Below are 6491 nucleotides of genomic sequence, written 5' to 3'. Positions count from 1 at the left end.
GATTCGGCAACATAACCGGTGGTAAGTGGCCAGTTCTTATGAGCTTTTAGGCTTTCTGTGTTATAGTGATTTTTGTGGGTTCCTGGCTTGCGAAAGCTGAAACAACAAAAAGCTATGTATTTGTTTGGGCTTATAGCTTGTGAGAACCAAAAGCTGATACGAAGCCCAAACAAACACGGCCTAAAACGCTGTCGCCCTGCTTATCACCTGTCTCGTTAAAAAAAACAGTCATCACCTGATAAAAGTATACCAAAAAGTATATGTTGATGACTTGGAACGCACATCCCTCCCTCCATCCAAAGCGCTGTGCCACTGCTTCCGTACTCGCCACCAACCTTGTGATGAAGGCCGCTCTCCTTTCCGGTGCCAGTACTGTGCTGCGTTGCGAGGGACTGCTGACAGCGACAGCTCAGATGTTACTGTTCGAATCGACCCGACAGCGACTGCCGCGCCGCGAGGGATGGCGTGGTGGAGCCGCGCCAAGATCGGTGGTCCGGCAGACCTTGCCACGTCACCGGTCAGCGCCCTGATCGTCGCCACGTCATCCCTCCCGCCGCGCCACCATGCGTGGCGCGGCACAAGTGTTTCGCCGCGCCGTGTGAATAGGGGCGGCCAAAAGTGTTAGATTTGAAAAAAAATTAAACAGTGTTAGATTTAAAAAAATAGTGTAAAAAAGTGTTAAAATTAAAAAAAAAATCAATTTCATTGCGAGTAGTCCACAAGTCCGTCATCCTCCCTTTTTTGTCTTTTTCGTTGGCGGCAGCTTTGACTTGCAGCTTCCAATTAATTCTAAGAGAGGAATCCAAGCCAAGCCTGATTGATGACGACTCTTGTTCTTGTCCCCCACCTCCATTTCGATCACCCTCCAACGCCCAACACACATTGAATTGAACCAGTGAGGTCCAGCTCGCTCGACCATGGAGGAGAATCAACGACGACATCACGCGGCGGCGGCTGTACGAGGTGGCGAGGTGTGGAGCCAGAGCAAGAAGCAGCTGCGCCTCGCCGCGCCGCTCGCCGCGGGGTTCCTCCTGCAGAAGGTGATCCAGACCATCTCCATCATGTTCGTCGGCCGCCTCGGCGAGCTCCCTCTCGCCAGCGCCTCCCTGGCCACCTCCTTCGCCAGCGTCACCGGCTTCAGCTTGCTGGTATGGTAGGCAGGCAGTCATGCATCTCTGCTTTTTTATTTGCACGGCGTGACCACCGTACGTTGTTGGGCAGACCAGACAGGCATGGCGAGCAGCCTGGACACGCTATGCGGTCAGGCGTTCGGCGCGGGGCAGCACCACCTGCTAGGCATCTACAAGCAGCGCGCGATGCTGGTGCTGGCCGCGGCGAGCGTCCCGGTGTCCCTGGTCTGGGCCTACACGGGCGACATCCTGGTGTGGTTCCGGCAGGACCGTGAGATCGCGTCGGGCGCCGGGAGCTACATCCGGTGCATGGTCCCGGCGCTGTTCCTGTTCGGGCAGCTGCAGTGCCACGTCTGGTTCCTGCAGCCGCAGAACGTGGTGGTGCCCGTCATGCTCAGCTCCGGCGCCACCGTCGCCGTGCACGTGGCCGCCTGCTGGCTCCTGGTGCGCAGGCTCCGCCTGGGAGCCGACGGCGCCGCGCTGGCCAACGCCGTCTCCAACCTCGTCAACCTCTCCGCCCTCGCGCTCTACATCAGGCTCTCACCGTCCTGCAATGCCACCTGGCCGGGGTTCTCCCGCCAGGCGTTCCACGGCATCCTCGGATTCTTCAAGCTCGCCGTGCCTTCGGCTGCCATGGTCTAGTGAGGGTCGATGCCATTGTATTTGTAGTTGTGTGCGTTGAGGTCGATGATGATCGAGTTCCCGTCGCTGGACGGATATATATGGAGTGGTGGTACCTTCGAGCTCCTGGTTCTGCTTTCTGGCCTCCTCCCTAACCCCAAGCTTGAGACCGCCGTGATGTCTATCTGGTGTGCTGAAAGCTTAGCTCGATCTCCACTGAAATACTACTTGCATTATTGCTAATTTGGTGATCCCAGGCTTAGTAATTTGGTGATTCTTGTAGCTTCAACACCTACGTCTTCGCATTCATGTTCCCAATGGGACTTGGTGCAGCAGCAAGGTTAGTACTATATTAGCACCAACCCGACTTGATGACGTTGTTGACGATGATCATGTTCCTGTTGTAGCTATATAGTACAATTAACATTTCGAGAAGACATTGTAGTGTACATACTTACTATTCAATTCAGTATATAACGATTTGTAAAAAGATAAGAAATTGAGCACTTTCTCCCCATGTTGAATTATATTTTTGCGCAGCATACGCGTCTCAAACGAGCTTGGTGCAGGGCGGCCACAGGCGGCCCGCCTGGCGACTCGGGTGGTCATGCTCTTGGCGTTCACCCTTGGCGTATAGGAAGGTCTTGTCATGGTGGTGGCGCGCACTCTGCTCGGCTACGCCTACACCAACGACAAGGAGGTCGCCTTGTACACCGCTAGATTGATGCCCATCCTCGCGGCTTGCACCTTATTGGACTGCCTCCAGTGCGTCCTGTCAGGTACGTCACAAGTGATAAGGTATACAACCCATATCACTGTTAGTAATTGCATACAGACCCAAGTAAACCTCCATATTAATTAGTTCTTATGAAACGTGCTTGGAAAAAAAAGGATAAATTCTAAAAATTCCAAACATCTGATGTTTAACATGATAGGTTTAGTCGTCATCGCCACTAATAGCTATGAGAAACACATGAAGCAACCTCTAAATTTGCATCTAATGTACCCACCTTTTCTATTGTAGAAGATAATTCCAAATAATCTCCTAAATTGTATCTAAATTATCCACATCTACCATTATCAAAGATAATTTAAAATAAAACCCTAAAAATTTATCTGGATTATTCACTTCTACCATTACAAATATAATTCTGAGTAGCTCCTAAGTTTGCATCTAACTTACCCTGTTTGCCATTGTGAATAGTACAAAATAACCATTTTGATTTATATCTATATTAGTATAAGCAATATATTATGGAAACTAATTCAATAACCACAAAGTATGCTATATGTTTCTAAGTTACACACATACTACTCTAGCATAATACTACACACCACACCAGGTTGACCAAGTGAACATGCATACCTTAATCAAGCGTGAAAAATTGTTTCCTTACAAAACCACCTGCCCAGTGATCCTGATAGTTCACTTTCATTATATTAATACTCCATAATAATAAATTTTATAAGTTTTCTTTCAAATATGTCTATATATTTTGACTAAAATATTATTTCATATCAATATTGGTATCTAATTTTAAACACTCTATATTTTTATGAAATAATACTATTGCACATTCTTCAACACAACAAATTCAACATCTCTATGGGAAGTGATTCTAAGGCTAAAAGTGATCCTGTAGGATAAATTCTGTGCAAGAAGTGATTTTTTTCTAGGAAGCGAATCAAGAGAAGCTATTTTTTCAACTTCAGACCTTCTAGATCATTTCCAACAACCACTTCACAAAGATAGCATATTGCTTTGCAGAGTTTTTCTGTATTCAGCCTATAAGATACTCTAAAAGCTATGCTAAACATGCCCTTAGGTATTCCACATTTTTGGACAGGCTCTTGCTATTTTCCTACATTGATGGGCAATATAAACAGCTTTCACTAGTAATCTACATTTTTCTGTTAGTAAATTGCACTCTGCGCAAGTAAAACACACATGTTAGTGGTTTTCAGGAGTCGTTGCATTTGAAATTTACATATCCTTCATACTTGTGGTGCAGGTATTGTTAGGGGTTGTGGCCGACAAAAGATTGGTGCCTTTATCAACCTTGCTGCATTCTATATTGTTGGCATTCCTGTGGCATCCATTTTCGCCTTTGTTTTCCATCTTGGTGGAATGGTATTATGCTTTCTCATGAATCTCCTTCGGAATAAGTTAATTTATTTCTTGCTAATTTCATAGTTAAAAATATTCTAAAAGGAAGTTCCTGTTTGAATTGAACAGGGTCTTTGGTTTGGGATCTTAATCGGAGTAGCAGTGCAGATGATCTTGCTTCTTTGCATCACCTTATACACCAACTGGAACAAAGAAGTAAGCTGATGTTAGAGCTTGAGTGCATTTAATTCAGGTTCTTTTTTTTCATATGTCTCAAAGTTTTGCTTGTTGGATTTCCAGGTATTGAAAGCAAATGACAGAGTTTTCATTTGTCCTCTTCCTGTCGGCAACAGGATAACATCAGGTTGTAGCGAGCAGGGAAATGGATGTAGTTTTGTTGGGAATAAGGATGATGCTAATGGAGCCATTGAGCAGGCAAAGGGTTTGAACAAAAGCTGATGGCAAGAATCCTGGTTTTCTAGTCTATTAAGATTGGTTATAGGCTGGTAATAAGTAGCATCAAGTGGAATGTACTCCCTGCTTTGTCTTCAGCTGAAAGCAGCAAACCTTGGGGGTCATGGGTTTGTTTTTTTCCAATAGGTTCAGCATTTTTTGCGTGGTCTTGCTAAGCCAAGAGGATAAGAAAAAAGAATGTAGATCCGTTGAAAAATAGAGATGAAAAAAAAACCCCAAAGAACCTGGAGAGCACATAAGGCACAAATTTCAAACTTGGGAAGAATAAAGAATTCTAATGTTATCACCATGCATTACACAGTAGATATTTGAGGTATTGAACTGAAAGTGACACAAATAGATTTTCATCATCTTGAATTATTACTCATTGTCGTAGTGACACAAAAGTTGATGCATTTTCAAGGATGGCATATCCCCTTGCATTCCGCCTCTGTATTTCCACAACGATCTCATTGTCGTAGTGACACAAAAGTTGATGCATTTTCAAGGATGCCATATCCCCTTGCATTCCGCCTCTGTATTTCCACAATGACCACGCTACCCCCAACAACACCAGCACGCGTTTCCGGTGGGGAAGCGCCCCCCCCCCCCCCCCCCCCCCCCCCCCCGTTGGGATGGATTAGAGTGGGACTTAAATTAAATTTCACACTAATCCACCTCCATACACTTGGGCTAATGTGAATCTGACAACATCTAAATACAGACGAAGGGAAACATGTATCTATAAAAAGCAAAGCATTGCAAATATACTGTATTGAAAATAATCATATAATTTACTTACATTGTGCATGATCTGCAAATAGTCCAAGCAGAAGCACAGAAAGCAGCACAAGTGCATCCATTTTCTTGGTATCCTTCATGTAGGAATGCACAAGGCAAGGCTTCCTGCGCTTCTTTGGGAGAGCAATATATATATATATATATATATATATATATATATATATATATATATATATATATATATATATATATATATATATATTCAGTAGCCCGCTACAAAATAAGTTATTATATAGCCACCTCTATTTACGATAATTTTATATACTAATTTACGATAATATCAATATATTTTTATGATAGTTGGGTTACTATAACACATGGGGATATTTACCATAACGTTATAGTAAACCATTTAGTAATGAGTTACTATAATCTCGTAAATTAACATAGTAATTATCATAACTCAAATTGGCTACAGAATATATATATATATATATATATATATATATATATATATATATATATATATATATATATATATATATATATATATCACAGTCACAGTCCGGTCATGTATATTTGATTATTAATTGATTTCTTTCTATTTTTGGTGACAGGTTTCACGGCCTTTTTTCCTACATGTGGTAAATTTCCTTCTATTTTTAGGGGAAGTTATCGAATATACTAATTCACTGCGGAGGTTAATAATTTCCTGTAGCAGTAATATTAATTTAGGGAACGTGTAATACAATAATATTAATTGCATATGATGCTGTAGAGGTTCTAGATGAAAAATTAGCCGGCAGACGCCAGCTTGATAGAGAACTTGCTGAAAATTTCTTTCCAGACTGGCTGATAGCAAGACGAAAATTGCCCTCCAGCCTGGTAGAGAGCTTATCTCCTACAATACAACTAAAAATAATAAAATATGGATATTTTTTAGTGCGATATTTATTTTGGCTCGTCCGTCTGCCCACGCCTGCGATCCACGACATCTTCCGCATGCTGCTTGATTGAATATTGCTTGCCATGTGATAGAGGAATCACAGCAAAATAGGAAGTAGAAAATTATTGTGCTATCCATATACACATTGCATGTTTGCATGCACTAGCATACATGACAACGAGCAAAAGGAAAGAGAATTAACACAGAAGGAAAGAGAATTAAGACAAAAGGAACCTCTTTGCATTTCTGAGAACCTTGCCAAATTTGCCTACATTTAATTACTTCCCCTCTTTGCATTTGTAAAAGGGACAGCTTTTTCCTCATTTCATTTGGTTTCACGCTCACGTGTTCCATCGCCCTCGCTTGTTGTTTCTTGCTAAAATTGCCCTTGGGTCTGTTCATTTTGAATCCTTTTCCTATATCCCTGTTCCCCAATCCATGGTCCATCGCGACAGTAGACACCAGACACAATTTCTTGCGTGAACCATAGTTG

At 42.9% G+C, this 6491-nt stretch overlaps 1 pseudogene; it reads left to right on the top strand.

Moving 5' to 3' along the window:
* Positions 1-848: 848 nt before the first annotated feature.
* On the top strand, positions 849-4564 carry LOC136463284 (protein DETOXIFICATION 16-like; annotated as a pseudogene).
* The last annotated feature ends 1927 nt before the right edge of the window (positions 4565-6491 follow it).

The sequence above is a fragment of the Miscanthus floridulus genome, chromosome 7 (assembly GCF_019320115.1).
Source record: "Miscanthus floridulus cultivar M001 chromosome 7, ASM1932011v1, whole genome shotgun sequence".
In the NCBI taxonomy this organism is placed as follows: Eukaryota; Viridiplantae; Streptophyta; class Magnoliopsida; order Poales; family Poaceae; genus Miscanthus; species Miscanthus floridulus.
This window is presented reverse-complemented; position numbering and strand designations above follow the sequence as displayed.